The following is a 23,586-nucleotide window of genomic DNA, read 5'->3' as shown; positions in this document are numbered from 1 at the left end:
TCTTAAAGAGTTGTGTTCAAAGGAACATAGCGGTCTGAACGAACAAGTAAGGCGGAAGCGACGAGAAGGAGAAAGGAATTTAGGAATGTGGCAACACCGTGCAATTCTCCTCCGTTCAGAACTATCTGTCAGAATGGTTCTTTCATTATTGCGGGTATAGTAAACGTATTCTGCCAGAGTAACTTATCTACAAACAATGTCAGCATTACGAAAATGTTCTTTGATCTCTCTTATTGCCAGGGTTACAAGAACATGAGCCCGGATAGCTCAGTCGGTAGAGCATTAGGCTTTTAACCTAAGGGTCCAGAGTTCGAGTCCCTGTTCGGGCGAACTATTTTTTGCTCGACAAGCATCTGCAGAATTTGAACAATGACCTAAGTTGAATACGGTAATCTGCTTACCCTTCAGGGTTGGTTTTTCCCTCGGACTCAGCGAGGGATCCCACCTCAACCGCCTTAAGGGCAGTGTCCTGGAGCGTGAGACATTGAGTCGGGGGATACAACTGGGGAGGATGAGGCGGCCTCACCTGCTATGCTGAACAGAGCCCTTGCGGGGGGATGGGGAGGATGAGGCGGCCTCACCTGCTATGCTAAACAGAACCCCTGCGGGGGATGGGAAGATTGGAAGGGATAGACAAGGAAGAGGGAAGGAAGCGGCCGTGGCTTTAAGTTAGGTACGATCCCGGCATTTGGCTGGAGGAGAAGTGGGAAACCACGGAAAACCATTTCCAGGATGGCTGAGGTGGGAATCGAACCCACCTATACTCAGTTGACCTCCCGAGGCTAAGTGGAGACCGTTCCAACCCTCGTACCCGGGCTCCCGGGAGTGGCAGCTAATCCCACCAACCACTACACCACAGAGGCGGACGAATATGGTACCGGTAATCATCTTCTTCTTAATCTGTGTACCTTCCAGGGTTGGTTTTTCCCTCAGACTCAGCGATTGATCCCACATCTACCACTTCAAGGGCAGTGTCCTGGAGCGTAAGACTTTGGGTTGGGCGATTATACTGGGGAGGAGGACCAGCATCTTGCCCGGGCGGCCTCGCCTGCTATGCTGAACAGGGGCCTTGTGAGGTGGATGGCAGGATTGGAAGGGATAGGCAAGGAAGGGGAAGGAAGCGGCCGTCACCTTAAGTTATGTGCCATCCTGGCATTTGCCCGGAGAGAAGTGGGAACCACGGAAAACCACTTCTAGGATGGTTGAGGTGAGAGTCGAACCCACCTCTACTCAGTTGACCTCCCGAGGCTGAGTGGGCCCCCTTCCATCCCTCATACCACTTTTCAAATTTTGTGGCAGAGCCGGGAATCGAACCCGGGCCTGCGGTGGTGGCAGCTAATCACGCTAACTACTACACCACAGAGGCGAATATACGGTGATTATTATCATTGTGCTTTTACGGCCGCATTGGACCACTCAATTTCTGTCCGTTCTTCTATGATGTTTTATGTTTTTTCTTTTCTGTTCTTCCAGTATTTCTTCATTCTATCTGGTCTTCGTTGTCGTTCTTCTTCTGAAAATACCCTTTTAGTTCTTTCTCTTTTATCGCATTTTGGTAGGAATCTAATTTTACTATCCTTCAATTTATTTATTTTGTGTGATTTATTCTTTAGATCCTCCAGTGTTACATCTAAATTATTTCATATCTTCTTTTATTTCTTTTATACAGTCAGGTTGTTGTTTTTGTTTCCAAAGCTTTGCCAGAATTCTGCGTATTAACCTGTCTTGAGGTGTTCTCAGCTGATGACCAAAGAATGATATTCTCTTCTTTCTTATGAAATCCGTCATAGGTTCTATTTCCTGATATACTGCTGCATTTGGGATGATTTCCTTTCTCCTTCTTTTTGGTACTTCTCATTAATGCATGTTCTTACTATTCTTCTTTCTATTTTTAAAATTTTGTCTATGTTTTTCTTTTGCTTTAGTTTAAATAATGTTTCACTTCCATAAGTTATATCAGGTTGGACTACAGTCTTATAATGTTTCAATTTTGTATTTATTGGCAAACATTTCTTGTTATATGTATTTATGGTTACTTTTCGGCTCTGGATAATTTATTCGTTCTCTCTATCCAAGAATATTTAAATTTAAATTGTATGTTATAGTTTCTCCAAGGTATTTAAATTGTTTTACAATTTCTATATCTTTCCCACATATCAGAACATTGCTTATTAAAAGGGGATCTATTGCCATTATTTTAGTTTTTTTCTAATGAAATTGTTAATTCCATTTTTCCAGCAATAGTTTGGAGACTTGTGATTTGATTCCGAGCTTCATTAAGATAATAATAATTTCGTGTGGCTATTTCTAGCCGAGTGCAGCCCTTGTAAGGCAGACCCTCCGATGAGGGTGTTCATTAAGATTATTAGCTGGTAGTGCCAGATCACCTGCAAATCCTAAGCAATTTAGGTTAATTTCATCTTTAGTGTATTCAGTTTTTATATTTTTATCATTCTCTTTATACCATTCTCTCATCAAGTATTCCAGAATACAATTAAGTGTAAGAGAGGGCCGTGAGCCTTAACTTCGCCACAAATTAAGGCATGAAATAAATAAATAAATAAATAAATAAATAAATAAATAAATAAATAAATAAATAAATAAATAAATAAAAGTGGTGATAGTACATCACCTTGTCTTAGTCCTGTTCTGATTGTGAATGCTTCAGATAATTCTCCTCTAAACTTCACCTTTGATTTAGTGTTTGTGAGCGTTAAGCTTATCATTTTAACTAATTTAGGATGTAATCCAAAATTTAATATTTTTAATACTGAAGGTCGGTGAATGCAATCATAAGCTTTCCGAAAGTCTACGAAAGTAATAATCATTTGTTTCTGTCTTCTTTTGTAGATGTCCATTAATAATTTTTGTATTATGATTTGATTTGGACAACTACGCCATGGTCGAAATCCTTCCTGGTATTCCCCTAATTCCTTTTCCAGTTGACATTTGCACCGATAGTAAATTATTCTCGAGAATATTTTATAAGTACAATCCAGGAGTGATATTCATCTATAGTTGTCTATCTCCCTTTTTGTGTAAAGGGTGGATTACTGCAGTTGTGCAATGGTCCGGTAATTTTTCATCATTCCAAATTTTAACTCATTGCGGACCGTGGACGGCGTAAGACGTTTAATGTTCCGCGCGGAGCAATGCTGTTTCTATTTGTCATCTATGCATTCTTACACCTTAGTCAGCGCTACTGGTTGTAGCAGGAAGTTGGTTGACCTTTTTTGAGATAACCGTCGCGTTGAGTGCGCTCATGTTTATCTTAGCTGTTTTAGCGGGAATATCTCAGCACTTCCTCGCGCGCAAGACGGTACTTGAGATTTGAATGCAGTGCATGTCGTTCCTACCGAGTGTAGTATAATGGCATATAAAACAGTTTCTTACGGAAGAAAAAGTATTAAGTATTGTTCACAATGATTATTCTGGTGATGAACTTATTCCTGAAATAGACTCAGATAGTGAAAGTGAGAGTGACGAGAAAATTCCGATTCCCGAATCCGATAGGCCTATAGAGAAAAGTGAAGTGCCTGATACATATCATCCTAGTTACTGTCCACCCGTTCCACCATTTACAGAGAATTCAGGTATAAACGTTCAAATAAAATATAAGCAGGATATTTTGAGTTACGCGAGTATTTTCATGAATGACGAATTTTATCAGTATGTGTGTGAGCAGACCAATCTATACGCGAGTCAAGTGATAAGTGCGGCGCCGCGGCCTTTCACATAGAATTCGATCATGCAATCGTGGAAACCAATTAGTCCAAAATCCTGATATAAAATTATACTGGACCGAAAACCCTGTTTTTCATACTCCGATATTTTCTAATACAATGTTCCGAATACGCTTCCTTCATATTATTTCATTTCTTCACTTCGGTGACAGCAATCATTATGCCGAAAATACAGATAGGGTGTATAAAATTAGACGTACGGTATTTTGAAACCTGTGACACCAGATATCACACCCTAAATATTTACTAGTGGTAAGCACAAAGTATCATTTTTTTAACATTTATAGTTTAGGAGTAATCGTAAATTTTATTACGTGATGCAAGTCAAGAGGGCCGGAATCAAAATGGCCGGTCCAGGCATTCAAGTGTCCCGCTCAGAAGCAGGTACTGAACGTGTTAATCAAGCATTGGTGTAGTGATTTTCTAATTGATTCCGCTGCATTTTTGCAGACCTCGGCAAATGTTTGGTCTTCCCCACAAGCTTTATAATTTTTCAGTTATCTAATGACTTGATTAACTTCATCAAAGCTGGGTGGATCGATATTTTCTGGTGGAGTTTTAATGGGCATGTCTGTGTTTATATGAAGTAGTTCTTTTGTTTTTTCACAATTCAATAATTTATTGAATGTGTCTGCTAGAATTTGTGTATTATCTTTATTACTATGTGCCATCTCTCCGTTTTTATCTTTTAGCATAAGTGTTGGCGGTTCATATTTTTGAAGTTGTTTACTAAATATTTTATAGTAATCCCTAGAATTGGTCTTTTTGTGATTTATTTCTATTTGTTGAATAATGCTTTTTGATGTTGTCTTTTAATGTTTCTGATGATTTTTTTGTTAGTTGTCTTTGCTTGGTAAATTCTTCATGTGATGTCTCTGTTTTCTGACTTTGATGATTTAACCAGGCCTGACGTCCACTTTCAAATAATTTATCACATACCTCATTCCACCACTGATGCTTTTTCCTTGGACTTGGCTAGGCTATTTTCTCAGCTATGTGTTTTAGTTTTGGGATGATCTCTTCTAATGTATCTGTTTTATCAATGTTAACAGTTAGTTCTTTATACTGTTCATTGTTTATTAGTTTATGGGGATCATAAACTTTTCTCAATTTACATTTTGAATTTGGTTTCTTTACTGGTGTGAATTTAATTTTGATTTTCACCATGTAATGGTCAGACCCTATGTCTATTCCTCTAAGTACTTAGTACGGTAATTATTCTCAAAAATTTGTAAATCCTTCTTTATCTGTTTACCATCCAGGGTCGGTTTTTCCCTCAGACTCAGCTAGGGATCTCACCTCTACCGCCTCAAGGGCAGTGTCCTGGAGCTTCAGACTCTAGGCCGGGGGGTACAACTGGGGAGGATGACCAGTACGTCGCCCAGGCGGCCTCACCTGTTATGCTGAACAGGGGCCTTGCGGGAGATGGGAAGATTGGGAGGGATAGGCAAGGAAGAGGGAAGGAAGCGGCCGTTGCCTCAAGTCAGGTACCATCGTGGCATTTGTATGGAGGAGAAGTGGGAAACCACGGAAAACCACTTCCAGGATGGCTGAGGCTGAGTGGACCCCGTTCCAGCCCTCGTACCACTTTTCAAATTCCATGGCAGAGCCGGGGATGGAACCCGGGCCACCGGTGGTGGCAGCTAATCACGCTAACCAGTACCCCACAGAGGCGGACATACGGTAATTATTTTCATAAATTTGTAACTTTGCTGTGTATTTGACTCACAACTGGGTAACATTTGTAATTTAAACGACTGTAATAATAATTGGACACTAGCAGACAGAAAGTCCAAAGCTAAATTCCAGGGGGAAATCGCAGAACAATTCAATATCAAAACACGAGTATAGCACAAGAGACCTGCTCCGTACTTGAGGCGTACAGCGAAGTTTCCAGGTGCGCCAGGCGAACAAATGGACAACTTCGATTACAGTTTCACTGGGTCCAAGTCAGCTAAGGTCAGTATCTTAGTACAACAGTTTCCCATTTCTTCTCCACGTAAATGCAGAGATGTCCACCTCTGTGTTATAGTGGTTAGTGTGATTAGCTACCAACCCCGGAGGCCAGGATTCGATTGCCAACTCTGCCACGAAATTTGAAAAGTGGTACGAGGGTTCAACGAGGTCCACTCAGCCCCGGGATATCAAGGGAGTAGAGGGGTATAAAATCCCACCTCATCCATTCTCGAAATGGTTTTCCGTCGTTTCCCACTTCTCCTCCAGAAAAAAGATGGGATGTTACTTAATTCAAGGTTATGGCCGCTTCCTCCCCTCTTCCTTATCTATCTCTACAAAAGGCACTAGGGAAGTTTTGCAATGTGATTGAACGCTTCAGACTTTTTCAAAATAATTTCCACCACACTCAATACACTTCTCCGTACGTCGAAACCAGTCACTGAACCAACTCTGCCACTTTTCTTCTGTTAGCCTACATTTTCACACTCTTGATCCCATGTTTCCAGAAGCTCCTCGTCGGATACAAAACGCCGCCCTTTCAGCTTCATCTTCACTTCTGGGAAGAGTGCGAAGTCACATGGTGCAAGATCAGGATTGTATGGAGGGTGAACGAGCACAGTATCCCGGATCTGGCAAGAAAATCCATTGTTACATTAGCACGATGTGCTGGAGCATTGCCGTGATGCAAGAGCCAAGTATTGAGTCGAGACCTTGGACGGAGCTGCTTGAGAGTCTGGATGACCTGAGAGAGACAAGCCTCACTGTACCACTTCGCAGTAACTGTCCTTTGTGTTTCTAGCACAACCCGAGTTAGGATGCCCCGTTTAGTGAAGAATACTGCAATCATCCTTTTCTTCACTGACCTTGACTTTCGCACATCACAGGAGTACCCTCATCTTCAAACAGCCACACCTTGTTCTGGGATTTTGTTGGGACATCGTAATAATAAAGCCAAGTTTCGTCACCTGTACCGATGTTATTGACGTTACGCGAAGTCCCATTATCAAACTTTTTTTTTTTTTGCTAGTTGCTTTACGTCGCACCGACATAGATACGACTTATGGCGACGATCCAAACTGTTTTAGCATTTCTCGGCACCACTTCACTCGATGTGCCCTTTGTTCCTCTGAAAGTGAATGGGGCACCCAAAAGAAACAAACCTTTCTAACATGGAGATGGTCGTGTAGAATTCAATGAATAGCTGGTGCAGGGATGTGGAGGGTCTCTTCTACCTGCCGATATGTCAACCGCCTCTCTTGCTGCAACATTTTCCTCACAGCATCAATGTTTTCCTCAGTCACTGATTCAGACGGTCGCCCAGAACGAGGATCGTCTTCAACCCCAAAATTTCCCCTCTGGAACTCTTTGTACCAGCGGAAAATTTTTGTCCGATGTGGACAGTCTTTTCCCAGCACAGGAGTCATTTCCTCCAGGCACTGGTCAACAGTTAATCCACGAGCAAAATTGTAGCGGATAATTGCGCAATATTCACCTTTAGACCACACTGACATTTTAACTTGCTTTCAATACCACTGCTTGGTAACAAGTTGTGTGAATGTCGCGCCTTGCTGTCTTCTAGACGGATTTTCACCCTTCTTTTCATCCCTTACCATAACAGGGGTGTCCAGCCAACCGTTTTTGCGTATTGTAAAACTTTCCTAGTGCCCTTTGTACTAACCGTCCCTTCCCCCACAAGGCCTCTTCCTGACCAGTTGTATGCCCCGATCTAAGGTCTCACGCTTCAGGACACTGCCCTTGATGCGATAGAGGTGGGATCCTTCGCTGAGTCCGAGGGAGAAACCAACTCTGGAGGGTAAACTGATTAAGAAAGAAAGAAGGAAAGAAAGAAAGATATGTTGACCGCGCCTGACATATGGCATTGCATTTCCTAGACACTGAGGTTATCTCTTTCATTATAACTTCGATTGTGAGTAGAGCGAATAGTTAGAAGATAAAAATTCAGCTCGATATTGTCATGAATAAAATAACATGACGTAAAATAAAGCCGAATGTGTCATGACTCATGAGTGAGTTAGTAATCCCATTCTGTCAGAGTGAACTTATTTGCAAACGATGTCAGCATTATGAAAATGTCCGCTGATCTCTCTGATTGCCAAGCGAACAATATCAGGACGCCGGAAAGCTCAATCAGTAGAGGATTAGGCATTTTACCCAATATTTATAAACAACTCAGTGACGTCGGCTGGGATCAAGACGTGGGCTACCACTAGACTTAGGTTACCCCTTTTCGATGCTTGGTTTAGTGAACGTCAAGCCTTCGGCGTTTTGAGCTGCAGCCAATAGCCAACGGAGTAGCCTGCTGTGTTGTCAAGACTGCTTCACAAGCTACTGCCCTGGCCTCTGCTACTGCCAATGCTCAACCCCTGATCAGTGCAGATGGTAGCCTAAAGTTTAGCAAATTAAAGTCCGGCTTGTGGCTAAATGGATAGAACGCTTGTCTTTGGTCCAATGGCCCCGGTTGAATTTTCAGAATTTATCCTCCCATACTGTTAATTCCCCTGGTTTGGTGACTGGGTATTTATGCCGTCTTCGCCATTCATTTTATCCTCATTAGGTCACCACCAAGCCTATAAAAATGCCATGCACCATTATTATTATTATCATTATTAAATAAATATGTTGTGCCCATTGTTCACTGGTTAATTGTCCGACTCGTTGGCTGAATTGTCAGCGTACTGGCCTTCCGTTCAGAGGGCCCCGGGTTCGATTCCCGGCCTGGTCGGGGATTTTAACCTTCATTGGTTAATTCCAGTAGCTCGGGGGCTGGGTGTTTGTGCTGTCCTCAACTTCCCTACAACTCACACACCACACATAACACTATCCTCCACTACAATACCACGCAGTTATCTACGCATGGCAGATGCCGCCCACCCTCGTCGGAGGGTCTGCCTTGTAAGGACTGCACTCGGCTAGAAATAGCCACACGAAATTATTTATTATACTGGTTAATTAGCTTCCTCGGGAGATCAGTGGTGGTGTCCGATCCATGATCACGGGTTCGATTCCAAACAACAAAAGAGAACACTAAACCTGAAAGATTGGATTTCATTTTAGCAGATCTATCAATAAAAAGAAATCTATATTGCTCCTATAACAGCAGCCCTGCACTGTCTTCCTACAAGGATGTAGAAGTAAACGGTAGTTAAATACCCTCACTCTCTATGGTCTCGTCTATTCGCCAGATCTAACCAAAGCAGACCAATGGTCTTGTCTATTCGCCAGACCTAACCAAAGCAGATCAATAGTCTCGTCTACTCACCATATCTAACCAAAGCAGACCAATGGTCTCGTCTATTCGCCAGAACTAACCAAAACAGACCAATGAATGGTCTTGTCTACTTACCACATCTAACCAAAGCAGACATGGTCTTGTCTTCTCACCATAATAAACCAAAGCAGACCAATGGTCTCGTCTACTCACCAGATCTAACCAAAACAGACCAATGAATGGTCTTGTCTACTCACCACATCTAACCAAAGCAGTCCAATGGTCTTGTCTACTCTCCATAACTAACCAAAGCAAACCAATGGTCTCGTCTACTCACCAGATCTACCCAAAGCAGACCAATGGTCTAGTCTATTCGCCAGACCTAACCAAAGCAGACCAATGATCTTGTCTAATCGCCAGACCTAATCAAAGCAGGCCAATGGTCTTATTTATTCGCCAGACCTAACAAAAGCAGACCAATGGTCTTGTCTATTCGCCAGACCTAACCAAAGCAGACCAATGGTCTTATCCATTCGCCAGACCTAACTAAAGCAGACCAGTGGTCTTGTCTATTCCTTCGAGGCAGTCCTGCTGCCCAACACATCGCAGAAGGCACGTACGTCATACTGGCAACTAGTTTTGTTGCCCTCAGCAGCACTTCAGCCAAACACTCACCGAACTGGAAATATCATGTGACCTTCGCCACGCAACAACACTCCTCTGCTGTCTTCATAATTCGTAGATCCGCCATGATATACTACGAACTTCTACTTTACTCCAGGAGCGAAGATTTTATGATTTAATTTTAACTCACTGGAAGATTTCCAACTAACAAATTATGAACTTTATTTGTCAACGCTGTTCAAGATCTTAGTTTTATAACATACTGTAAGCAGCATCATGCTGTTACTCCGAAGCAGAAGCCTACAAGTCAAGTACCAAGACATCTAAAATTCCAATGGAGCGCGCGGCTGTGAGCTCGCATCCGGGAGATAGTGGGTTTGAACCCCACTGTCGGCAGCCCTGAAGAGGATTTTCCGTGGTTTCCCATTTTCACACCAGGCAAATGTTGGGGCTGTACCTTAATTAAGGCCACGGCCGCTTCCTTCCCATTCCTAGGCCTTTCCTGTCCCATCGTCCTGTTTACTTACTTAGCCAGCACGATGAGACAGTACGAAGAATAGCGTTTGTGGAGCTTTGATGGCTCAGTCGGTAGATCGTTAGGCTTTTAACCTAAGGGTCTAGGGTTGAAGTTCATGTCCGGCAGGAAACTTCCTATATGCTCAATGAGAAGTAATTGTGAATATTCGCGCATTATTCGCATGCTATGATATTTTTTTTTACAATCTGCTTTATGTCGCACAGGCACAGATAGGTTTTATGGCGACGATGGGATAGGAAAGGGCTAGGAGTGGGAAGAAAGCGGCCGTGGCCGTAAATAAGGTAGAGCCCCAGCATTTTCCTGGTGTGAAAATGGGAAGTCAGCCTCTGTGGTGTAGTGGTTAGCGTGATTAGCTGACACCCCTGGAGGCCTGGGTTCGATTTCCGGCTCTGCCACGAAATTTTAAAAGTGCTATGACGGCTGGAAGGGGTCAACTAAAGAGGGGGGTCTCTATTCCCACCTCAGCCATCCTCGAAGTGGTTTTCCGTGGTTTCCCAGTTCTCCTCCAGGCAAATGCCGGAATGGTACCTAACTTCAGGCCAGGGCCGCTTCCTTCCCTCTTCCATATCTATCCCTTCCGACCTCCTCATCCCTCCACAAGGCGCGGTTCAGCATAGCAGGTGAGGTCGCCTGGGCGAGGTTCTAGTCCCCTTCCCAGTTGTATCCCCCGACCCAAAGTCTCACGCTCCAGTACACTGCTCTTGAGGCGATCGACGCGAGATCCCTCGCTGAGTCCGAGGGAAAAACCAACCCTGGACGGTAAACTGATTAAGAAAGAAAGAAAGAAAGAAAGAAAGAAAGAAAGAAAGAAAGAAAGAAAGAAAGAAGTGAAAATGGGAAACCACGGAAAACCATCTTAACGGCTGCGAGAGTGGGGTTCGAGCCCACTAACTCCCAGATGCACGCTTACAGCTGCGCGCCCATATCCGCACGGCCAACTTGCCCGGTACGCATGCTAGTATAACTATGCATTCTGACAGGAAAATGATACACTAAAATTAAAGATTTCTTTTTTTAACATTGATCTGAATACTTTCTTAATCCTTTTACCCTCCAGGGTTGGTCTTTCCCTCGGACTCAGCGAGGGATTCCGCCACTAGCGCCTCAAGAGCAGCGTTCCCCGTCGGGTAGGTACAACTGGAGAGGGGGACGTATGTCACCGAGGCGGCCCCACCTGCTATGTTGAACAGTAGCCTTGTGGTGGGTGCGGGGTGGGGATTGGATAGATAAGGAAGAGGGAAGGAAGCGGCCGCGGCCTTAAATTAGGTACCGTTCTAGCATTTCCGTGGAGGAGAATTGGGAAACCACGGAAAACCACTTCGAGGATGGCTGAGGTGGGAATCGGATCCCCTCTAGTCATGTGACCTCCCTAGGCTGAATATACCCCGTTCCAGCCCTCGTACCACTTCTCAAATTTCATGACAGAGTTGGGGATCGAACTCGGACTTCCAGGGGTGGCAGCTAATCACACTAACCAGTACACTCGCTTCGAACATTGATATAGGGATTAAATTGCTGTTTTAAAAAACTTTCGCCTGGAACGTAGCATTGTTTGGAAGTGAAGATAACTAGATCAGAAAGAAAGAGAATAGAAGCTTTTGAAGTGTGATGTTGCAGAAGAATGCTGAAGGTGAGATGGATAGGTCGAATCAAATGTGAAGAGATACTGAATCAAATTATTTAGAGGATAGCGATTTGGCGAAATTTGACCAGAAGAAGAGATAGAATGATAGGACACATCTTAAGACACCCAGGACTTGTTCAGTTGGTTTTTGAGGGAAATGCAGTAAGAAGGGCAGGGGTAGACCAAGGTATGAATATGACAAACAAATTAGAGTAGATGTAGGATTTAGTAGTTACGTGGAACTGAAAAGTTTAGCACAGAATCGGGTGGTGGTGATTATTGTTTTAAGAGGAAGTACAACTGGGCAACCATCCTCTATATAACACTAATCAGAGAGAAAAAATGCATGGGATCCGACACTTCGAAAAATGAAGATATCTACCAAAGAAAGACAAGGGTCACGAAGTGTGTGAATGACTCCCTAGTCATCGAGTGCTCTAATACCGTTGGGTTCGGAAAAGAACAAGTGTTGACCAAGGGAGGTCGGATAGTATCGATGAAAGTGAGAAACCTGGCACAAGTAAGTGGAAGTAATGCCAGGACTCAGCTAAGGGCCTCGTGGTCGCCAACCCACGCTCCCAAGTTGAGAACCCTGAGGCCCCTTTTAGTCGCCTCTTAGGACAGGAAGACACCCTATCCCCACCCTCTCCCACAGGGGAAAAACCACTCTATAGACTGGAGACCGAATCAAAACAGGAGTTATGTTGGCAAAATATTTTGATGTTCACCTGACTAAGAGTTGATTAGTTCGGCTTCAATTTAAGCATTCGGAAAACAAAATACATGGTAATAAGCAACTAGAAAGGCATCAACGCGGCCTAAGTGCTCTTCTTTATAATCATATCCTTCTTGTCCTTTGGCGTTTTCCCGTGAAGATGCGGAGTCCGCAGGTCCACATCGAGCCTTCCACTTGGTCCGACCTATGGCATCAGCAGGCCGCCTTTCAACCCTTACATAGCACATTTTTTGGCCGCCCTCTGGGTCTCCGTCCCTCAAAGTTAAGAGCGACAGCTTACGGCGCAATGCATGTTGGATCAGCTCGGGCCACATGCCCATACCAAGGCTCTTTCTTCACCTCTCTCATTCCTCACATCCCCTGCTACCCGTCTATATCTCGTGGCCATAGAAAAGGCGCAACATCGAGCGAGTTGGCTGTGCGGTTAGGGGCGTGCAGCTGTGAGCTTGCATTCGGGTTCGAACACCACTGTAGATGTTTTCCGTGGTTGCCCAGGCAAATACAGAGTGCACTAGGAAAGTTTCGCAATACGCAAAAACGGTTGGCTGGACACCCCTGTTATGGTGAGGGATGAAAAGAGGGGTGAAAACCGGTCTAGAAGGAAACAAGGCGCGATATTCACACCAGTTGTTACCAAGCAGTGGGAGTGAAAGCAAGTTAAGATGTCAGTGTGGTCTAAAGGTGAATATCGCGCAATCATCCGCTACAATTTTGCTCGTGGATTAACTGTTGACCAGCGCCTGTAGGAAATGACACCTGTGCTGGGAAAAGACTGTCCACATCGGACAACAATTTTCCGCTGGTAAAAAGAGTTCCAGAGGGGAAATTGTGGGGTTGAAGACGATCCTCGTTCTGGGCGACCGTCTGAATAAATGACTGAGGTAAACATTGAAGCTGTGAGGAAAATATTGCAGCAAGAGAGGCGGTTAACATATCGGCAGGAGAAGAGACCCTCCGCATCCCTGCACCAGCTATTCATTCAATTCTACACGACCATCTCCATGTTAGAAAGGTTTGTTCCCTTTGGGTGCCCCATTCACTTTCTGAGGAACAAAGGGCACATCGAGTGAAATGGTGCCGAGAAATGCTAAAACAGTTTGAAAATGGGACTTCGCGTAACGTCAATAGCATCGGTACAGGTGACGAAACTTGGCTTTATTATTACGATGTCCCAACAAAATCCCAGAACAAGGTGTGGCTGTTTGAAGATGAGGGTACTCCTGTGACTGTGCGAAAGACAAGGTCAGTGAAGAAAAGGATGATTGCAGTATTCTTAACCAAACGGGGCATCCTGACTCGGGTTGTGCTAGAAACACAAAGGACAGTTACTGCGAAGTGGTACAGTGAGACCTGTCTGCCTCAGGTCATCCAGGCTCTCAAGCAGCTTCGTCCAAGGTCACGGCTGAACACTTGGCTCTTGCATCACGACAATGCTCCAGCACATCGTGCTAATGTAACAATGGATTTTCTTGCCAGATCAGGGTTGACTGTGCTTGATCACCCTCCATACAGTCCTGATCTTGCCCCATGTGACTTCGCACTCTTCCCAGAAGTGAAGATGAAGCTGAAAGGGCGGCGTTTTGCATCCGACGAGGAGCTTCTGGCAGCATGGGATCAAGAGTGTGAAAATGTAACCGAAGAAAAGTGGCAGAGTTGGTTCAGTGACTGGTTTCGACGTATGGAGAAGTGTATTGAGTGTGGTGGGAATTATTCTGAAAAAGTCTAAAGCGTTCAATCACATTGCAAAACTTCCCTAGTGCCCTTTATAAATGCTTGGGCTGTACCTTAATTAAGGCCACAGCCGCTTCCTTCACACTCCTAGTCCTTTCCTATGCCATGGTCACCATAAGACCTATTGGATCGGAGCAACATGGAGCAAATTCTAAAAAATAAAAAAAAAAAAAAAAAAAAATTAGGCGCAACCTTCTAGGCAGTATTTAGGCTGGGAAATGAAAACTTGCATTCGGTTTCGGATCCCTTCCAGGATCGAGTAGAGTAGCTTTCGACTTAACAGCGACTATCTTTGGCTAGCCTTGCAGCTTTAAATTGGGGAGGCGGTGGGGCAGGCCCCACCAGCGGCTGTTCCCTGGTTTTCAGTTCTCCTGCGCTAAGGCACCAGGGGATGCCTGGCCAGGCTGTAAAGACGTGCTCGGTTCACCTGGAAGGACGTGGGTTCGATTCCCCTTCAAGAAGTCAAACAATTTAAGAAACGGGATTTCCACTTCTGGAGGTGCGTATGGTCCTGAGGTTCACTCAGCCTACACGAAAAATGAGTACCCTGTTAATACCTGAGGGTAAAGGCGGCCGAGCCTAGAACTAACCACTCTGCCTCATCAAGTGCCGAGGCTACAAGTAGTGGAAGTCTTTTCCTTCCGCACCTCCAAGGGCCTGTACGGAGGTTATTTTGCGTTTTTGCACGAAGGCACCTTCTCCACAAATCGCATCACCAACACAAATTTCCTTGGCCTGAGAGGCAGTGTTACCGTCCAGGAGGCCCGTCATACCCTGTTCGGGTATGAAATGAAAGCTTTGAACATCCCTTCCCCGACCTCCCATCAGTGAGGCCTGTCTCTCACATCTTGTCCTGCATTAGCATTAGGGTTCATTTACGTGGATACACGCTTGCAGGAGTAATTGGTGATGCGAGCGTGCACAAGTGGCTTGAACTAAAGTGGTTTATACCGCATGCAACAGGATTCATTGAACAAAGGGAGTTTTGTACTAGAAAATAGTATTTTAAAGTGTTTAGCTATGGATTCGGTTGTATTAAGAGAAGAACGGGTGAATGAATATTTACACTGGTAGAGAAGAAGATGGCGATACAAACGCATATTTTACTGACCCACTTAAATAACCGGAAAAGTTCTTTGGGTATTTCCGAATGATACCTTTCACACATTTTATTACGTCCTGGAAAAAATAACTCCATTAATCTTCAGACAATTTTAGGAACTGTGTGTCTGCAGAAGAAATGCTCGTTCTTACATTGAAGTCTCTCACCTAGTACTGAGTTAGTGAGTCTCTGACCTCCTTTAGGTATCCAACCCTTTAACACCTTACAAATTCCTCTTCTCAATAATACTATCCTCCTTGCTTCAGGGGTAACCGTTATTTGGGCTCACCACAGGTTAATAGAAGGAAATTCTATCAATTGAGGAATTGGCTAATACTGTTGTTGTTGTTGTTGTTTGAGTCATCAGTCCATAGACTGGTTTGATGCAGCGCTCCATGCCACCCAATCCTGTGCTAAACTTTTCATTTCTACGTAACTATTGCATCCTACATCTCCTCTAATCCTCCTGTCATATTCATACCTTGGCCTACCCCTACCGTTCTTACCACCTACACTTCCTTCAAAAACCAACTGAACAAGTCATGGGTGTCTTAAAATGTGTCCTATCATTCTATCTCTCACCAATTCGATTCAGTATCTCTTCATTCGTGATTCGATCTATCCATCTCACCTTTAGCATTCTTCTGTAACACCACATTTCAAAAGCTTCTATTCTCTTTCTTTCTGAGCTAGTTATCGTCCATGTTTCACTTCCATACAATGCCACGTTCCACACGAAAGTCTTCAAAAACATCTTTCTAATTCCGATATCAATGTTTGAAGTGAGCAAATTTATTTTCCTAAGAAAGCTCTCCCTCGCTTGTGCTAGTCTGCATTTTATGTCCTCCTTACTTCTGCCATCGTTAGTTATTTTACTACCCAAGTAACAATATTCATCTACTTCCTTTAAGACTTCATTTCCTAATCTAATATTTCCTACATCACCTGCCTTCGTTCGACTGCACTCCATTTACTTTTGTTTTGGACTTATTCATTTTCATCTTGTACTCCTTACCCAAGACTTCATCCATACCATTCAGCAACTTCTCAAGATCTTCTGCAGTCTCAGATAAAATAACAATATCATCGGCAAATCTCAAGGTTTTGATTTCGTCTCCTTGGACTGCGATTCCCTTTCCAAATTTCTCTTTGATTTCCTTTACTGCCTGTTCTATGTAAACATTGAAAAGGAGAGGGGACAAACTGCAGCCTTGCCTCATTCCTTTCTGGATTGCTGCTTCTTTTTCAAAGCCATCGATTCTTATCACTTCAGACTGATTTTTATACAGATTGTAGATAATTCTTCGTTCTCGGTATCTGATACCTATCATCTTCAGAATCATAAATAGCTTGGTCCAATCAACATTATCGAATGCCTTTTCTAGATCTACGAATGCCATGTACGTGGGCTTGTCCTTCTTGATTCGATCCTCAAATATCAGAGGTAAAATCAGGATTGCTTCACGTGTTCCTACATGTCTTCTGAAGCCAAATTGATCTTCTAACAACTCAGCTTCAACTTGTTTTTCCATTCTTCTGTAAATAATACGTGTTAAACTTTTCCAGGCATGAGATACTAAACTAATGGTGCGGTAGTTTTCACACCTGTCAGCACCGGCTTTCTTGGGAATAGGTATAACAACATTCTTCCGAAAATCGGATTGGACCTCTCCTGTGTCATACTTCTTGCACACTAAATGAAATAACCTTGCCATGCTGGTTTATCCTAAGGCAGTCAGTAATTCAGAGGGAATGTCATCAATTCCAGGTGCCTTGTTCCTATTTAGGTCACTCACAGCTCTGTCAAACTCTGACCTCAAAATTGGGTCTCCTATTTCATCAGCATCAACAGCCTCTTCATGTTCCAGAATCAAATTATCTACATCTTTACCTTGATACAATTGTTGGATATGCTCCTGCCATTTTTCTGCTTTGTCTTCTTTCCCTAGAAGTGACTTTCCATCTGAGCTCTTAATATTCATACACCTCGATTTACTTTCTCCAAAGGTTTCCTTGATTTTCCTGTATGCAGCTTCTACCTTTCCCAGGACCATACAGCCTTCGACATCCTTGCACTTCTCCTTCAGCCATTCTTCCTTAGCTACCTTGCACTTTCTATCCACTTAATTCTTTAATCGCCTGTATTCTTTTCTGCCCTCTTCATTTCTAGCATTCTTGTATTTTCGTCGTTCATCAATCAGGTCTAGTATCTCCTGAGTTATCCACTGATCCTTAGTTGATCTTTTCTTCCTTCCTAACATCTCTTCAGCAGCCCTACTGACTTCATTTTTCATGACTCTCCACTCTTGCTCTACTGTGTTTCCTTCAGCCTTTTCATTTGGTCCTTGTGCAACATGTTCCTTGAAACAATCCCTCACACTCTTTTCTTTCAACTTGTCTATATCCCATCTCTTTGCATTCTTTCCTTTCTTCAATTTCTTCAACTTCAGATGGCATTTCATGACCAACAAGTTGTGGTCAGAGTCCACGTCTGCTCCTGGGAAAGTTTTGCAATCCAACACCTGGTTTCTTAATCTCTGCCTAATCATAATGAAGTCTATTTGATACCTTCCATTGTCTCCAGGTCTCGTCCACGTATACAGCTGTCGTTTGTGGTGTTTGAACCAAGTGTTGGCAAGGACTAAATTATGATCAGTACAGAATTCAACCAGCCGACTTCCTCTTTCGTTCCTTTGTCCCAATCCAAATTCTCCTACTGCACTACCTTCTCTTCCTTGGCCTACCACTGCATTCCAGTCTCCCATCACAATTAGATTCTCGTCACCTTTTACATATTGTATTAAATCTTCTATCTCCTCGTATATTCTTTCGATTTCTTCATCATCATCCGCTGAACTAGTAGGCATATAGACCTGCACTATCGTGGTGGGCATTGGTTTGGTGTCTATCTTGACGACAATAATTCTTTCACTATGCTGGTCATACGCTGCCCTATTTTCTTATTCATTATTAAACCAACTCCTGCATTTTCCCTGTTTGATTTTGTGTTGATAATTCGGTAGTCGCCTGACCAAAAATCTTGTTCTTCCTGCCAACGTACTTCACTTACACCAACTACATCTAAATTTAGCCTATCCCTTTTGAGATTCTCTATCCTGCCACAACGATTCAAACTTCTAACATTCCACGCTCCGACTCGCAGAATGTCAGTATCCATCTTTCTGATGATCGCCCCCTCTCGTGTAGTCCCCGCCCGGAGATCCGAATGGGGGACTAGTTTACCTATTTTACCCGGGAGGAAGCCATCATCAGTACATCATTCATACAGAGAGAGCTGCATGTCCTCGGGAGTTAGTTACGGCTGTAGTTTCCCATTGCTTTCAGCCGTGTAGCAGTGTCAACACAGCTAAGCCATGTTGAGTATTATTACAAGGCCGTATCAGTCAATCATCTAGACTGCCGCCCTTGCAACTACCGAAAGGCTGCTACCCCCCTTTCGATGAACCACTCGTTAGTCTGGTCTCTCAACAGATACCCATCCGATATGGTTGCACCTGCGGCTCGGCTATCTGCATCATTGGGATACGCAAGCCTCTCCACCGCGGCAAGGTCACATGGTTCGCAGAGGAGGCTAATACTACTCCTGTTAATCCACTAATGGTGAAAAGAAATACAAATCCTAATACCCAAAGTAAGGATGGGCTATTGGTTGGCTGAGTTCCGTGGAGAGTTGCTAATCAACTACAAATTTGAATACCCGTAGGTTTACAAAAAATACCTACAACTTTTAAGCAAGCTGGTCTCTTAAATTGTTATATGAAGGAATTTTATTTAACTTTCAAATATCTACTGTACTGTACGAATATTTATTTATTTATTTATTTATTTATTTATTTATTTATTTATTTATTTATTTATTTATTTATTTATTTATTTATTGAATGATGAACACAACGCGCTTTCACCCAATTACAATGTTCGCAATATTCAGTACAATTAATGAAATGAAATGGTGTATGGCCTTTAGTGCCGGGAGTGTCCGATGCAGGTCTTCACCCCCACAGTTCCCACACTTGCAATCCTTAGCCATTCTATACAAAAATGAAAAGAAAAGGAAAAATAAAATAACTTATTATGTGCAAAAAATAAAAGGAATGAAATACAGTCTAGGAAAGTACACAAAGATCACACGACAATAAGGTAATTAATATACCACTACACTACAATACTACTTAGTCGTACTCAATTTTTATCCTACAACACCACAACAGGATGAATACTGCCCTTTATTACTGAATACCGAAAGGAATATACAATAATTATACAATTCTAAACTGCAGTTAAGCCTATCCTAATTACAACTACAGAATTCCAGTAAGAGAATTTCTGCGGATACTTCTGCTATACTACTCAAATATTTTACAATAATACAATAAGTAGGCTAATTTCTAATTAGATATTACTCGTATACTACTGTACAGTACACTACAATCATTTTAAACTACGTTCAAGCGTATCCTAATTACAATAACGTATGTTACCACTAAGCACAAACAGAAATGAAAATTGCAAGTTTGAAATTTGGAAGATCTACTCAAACATTACCAACAAAGCTAAATGCTTAGATTTTTATTAGTACTATGTTCTAATAGATACACACGAATATAGCAGGCAACATACCGTATCTACACTACAATTCTCAACTGAAATGTGGTTATATGATTTTTTACCACTGGTGGATTATTATTATTATTATTATTATTATTATTATTATTATTATTATTATTATTATTATTCCTACTACGTGGGAGGGAGAATAAAAAGTGTCTTTAAATGATGAAAAATAAGAGGTTGTATACAATAATTTCTGTCAAAACTACGCCGGGGGCTTTGACTGCAATGTTATTGGGATATAGGAATTTGATTATTAACTTTTACTCGATGAATAAACGAAGGTGCAAAGTAAAACGTATGCTGGGAACTGATACTACAAATTATCGGAATAAAGTAATCAGCTGATTTTTGTATTTGTTTACACAACTACCATGTGCATGTACTCTTCGATCTCGTCGGAATAGAGCAACAATCGTCAACAATCCAAAGACTATTGAGTGCCGTAATCATCCAGTGAAATATCGTGTATTCTCTCTAACTTCTTTTAAAACCAAAGTTTACAGGCGTATTGTGTTATTTTATTCAATAAATTATTACCTTCGTGTTAGTTTGAACGGATATCTATACGGAATACCGGTACCGGAAAAGTTGCAATAGTTACATCCCCTAATGATAATCTGCCTTTGAAAGTATTATAGTAACGAACCTACAGATATTTAAAAATATTTATTTTTAAACTTAATTTAAACTTAATATTATTACATAAACCTAAATTCGAAACAGGGTACTCGTAGCTAGCTTACTTAACCTAGAAACCGTAATCTACTGAACACCACCTGAACTACTTGTTACAAAAATCAAATAAATATCACTACTCCCAAATTCTACCAAAAAGCACTAAACGCCAATATATAAAGAGCACTAAATGGATCACACACGCAAAAAATTAAGCATTTTCAATAGGTTTTAACTACTTTATAACTACAATAATATAAGAGCACTCTTAACAGCCGACCATTCACAAGCGCATCCCACATACTCTCTATCTATCACTGGAAAAATCTTTGATAAACTCAAACTGCCTTCTATCAAACAAGTTAATAATTTCGCATAACGTGTCTAATATCATCAGAAAGAATGCTTTCCCAGAGCTAACAGATACCTTATGTCAAGCTGACTGGCCTGATTTTTTTTTTTGCTACTTTCAATTTCCCAGTAGGATCTATTTTTTTAAATTTGCTTTACGTCTCACCGACAGTGATAGGTTTCATGGGGACGATGGGATACGAAAGGCTCAGGAGTGGGAAAGAAGCGACTGTGGCCTTAATTAAGGTACAACCAGAAAATTTGCCTGGTGTAAAAATAGAAAACCACGGAAAACCATCTTCAGGGATGCCGATAGTGGAGTTCGAACCTAGTATCTTCCATATTCAAGCTGATAGTTCCGCGACTCAAACCGCGCGGCTGTAAGCTCTTTCAGTCTCCCGTTACTCATTACATTTGACACCGTTTCCCATGAACACTGGGGCTACTATTCCAGCTGTCCATTAATATGGTATTGCTCTTTCAGATATGGCATTATATTCCAACCCCAGAAAGCATATTAATCCCAGCTGCTTTTCTAGCTTTCAGCTCTTGTATCGTTTTGTAAATGTTTTTTATTATCATAGTTAAATATCAGTAATATGCCAGTATTAATCGCCACCCCTACGTGGATATCATCTCTATATCCAGCTACCTTCAATACTGATGACTGAATGCTTCTGCCTTCTGTAAATCCCCACATATACACTCCCCTGTCCCATAATGCTCCTTGGAATGTCCTACCTGGAACCTGTTTCTGCCTTAAAGTATCTCTACTCCATCTTTCCACTGCTTCCTGTATGTCATATGACTGCCAGTTATGTTTGGCACATTTTATCACTAGCTGGTTTTTTCATCATCATCATCATCATCATCATCTGTTTACCCTCCAGGTTCGGCTTTTCCCTCGGACTCAGCGAGGGATCCCACCTCTACCGCCTCAAGGGCAGTGTCCTGGAGCTTCAGACTCTTGGTCGTGGGATACAACTGGGGAGAATGACCAGTACCTCACCCAGGCGGCCTCACCTGCTATGCTGAACAGGGGCCTTGTGGAGGGATGGGAAGATTGGAAGGGATAGACAAGGAAGAGGGAAGGAAGCGGCCGTGGCCTTAAGTTAGGTACCATCCCGGCATTCGCCTGGAGGAGAAGTGGGAAACCACGGAAAACCACTTCCAGGATGGCTGAGGTGGGAATCAAACCCACCTCTACTCAGTTGACCTCCCGAGGCTGAGTGGACCCCGTTCCAGCCCTCGTACCACTTTTCAAATTTCGTGGCAGAGCCGGGAATCGAACCCGGACCTCCGGGGGTGGCAGCTAATCACGCTAACCACTACACCACAGAGGCGGACGCTGGTTTTTTCGCTAAATTCAATTTCCCATTACGCTCCTTCAATCTCTCCTTACTCCCGCAACCAATCCTAACTATTTTGTTTTCATCTGCACCTCCTTAATCTCCTTATTTCCCTATTATAACATAATGGGTCCTTGATATTACTTTTAAAAGGTACATATCTGTTTTCACACACGGCAAAAATTGCTTTAAACACATCGCATAGGCCGTTTATATATATATTTACAATTTTCTCTTGATCACAATTGCTTTTTTTCCTAATTTCCCGTGCCTTTCTTATCAATAATTTAATTGGTTTTCACGTCCCACTGCCTATTATTACGGTTTACCGAGTCTCTCTTATCAACCATGGTATTGCCCCTTAGTCCTACTTTAACTACATTCTCTTCGATCACATTTATTTTTAACTACGACAGAAACATTTTCATGATCACTTATACATCTATCACTTCAGTTTCTCTATAGAGCTCATCTGGATTTGTCAGCACCACATCTAGTATACGTTATCCTGTAGTTTGTTACCACCGGGCGAGTTGGCGAGTTGGCCGTGCGCGTAGAGGCGCGCGGCTGTGAGCTTGCATCCGGGAGATAGTAGGTTCGAATCCCACTATCGGCAGCCCTGAAGATGGTTTTCCGTGGTTTCCCATTTTCACACCAGGCAAATGCTGGGGCTGTACCTTAATTAAGGCCACGGCCGCTTCCTTCCAACTCCTAGGCCTTTCCTATCCCATCGTCGCCATAAGACCTATCTGTGTCGGTGCGACGTAAAGCCCCTAGCAAAAAAAAAAAGTTTGTTACCACCGGGTGCGTTGGCCGTGCGGTTATAGTCGCGCAGCTGTGAGCTTGCATCCGGGAGATAGTAGGTTCGAATCCCACTGTCGGCAGCCCTGAAGATGGTTTTCCGTGGTTTCCCATCTTCACACGAGGCAAATGCTGGGGATGTACCTTAATTAAGGCCATGGCCGCTTCCTTCCCACTCCTAGGCCTTCCGTATCACATCGTCGCCATAAGACCTATCTGTGTTGGTGCGACGTAAAGCAAGTAGCAAAAAAAAAAAAAAAAGTAGTTTGTTCCTTCAGTTTGATTCAGCTGTTCTTCGCATATTAATTATTCACCATTTGTTGGTTATGCTTTTTAACGTTCGCATTCCCTTCCCAGTTCACATTTGTTAAGTCAGATTACCCGCTACAATAAAGTTCCTCTCTCTCTCTGTCGTTCCCCACATAACCGATTATGTTATCAAATTATTCCGCATAATTGTCTGCGCCAGCATTGCCAGGTCTGTTCACTCCA

At 42.7% G+C, this 23,586-nt stretch overlaps 1 non-coding gene across 1 annotated transcript; it reads left to right on the top strand.

Annotated features, from left to right (window-relative positions):
- Positions 1-256: 256 nt before the first annotated feature.
- Positions 257-329, top strand: TRNAK-UUU (transfer RNA lysine (anticodon UUU)). The gene has a single exon. It is a non-coding gene; the product is annotated as a tRNA-Lys (tRNA).
- Positions 330-23,586: the final 23,257 nt, after the last annotated feature.

This window comes from Anabrus simplex, chromosome 11, assembly GCF_040414725.1.
Source record: "Anabrus simplex isolate iqAnaSimp1 chromosome 11, ASM4041472v1, whole genome shotgun sequence".
In the NCBI taxonomy this organism is placed as follows: domain Eukaryota; kingdom Metazoa; phylum Arthropoda; class Insecta; order Orthoptera; family Tettigoniidae; genus Anabrus; species Anabrus simplex.
Note: the sequence above shows the minus strand (reverse complement) of the source record. Positions and strands in the feature narration are given on the sequence as shown.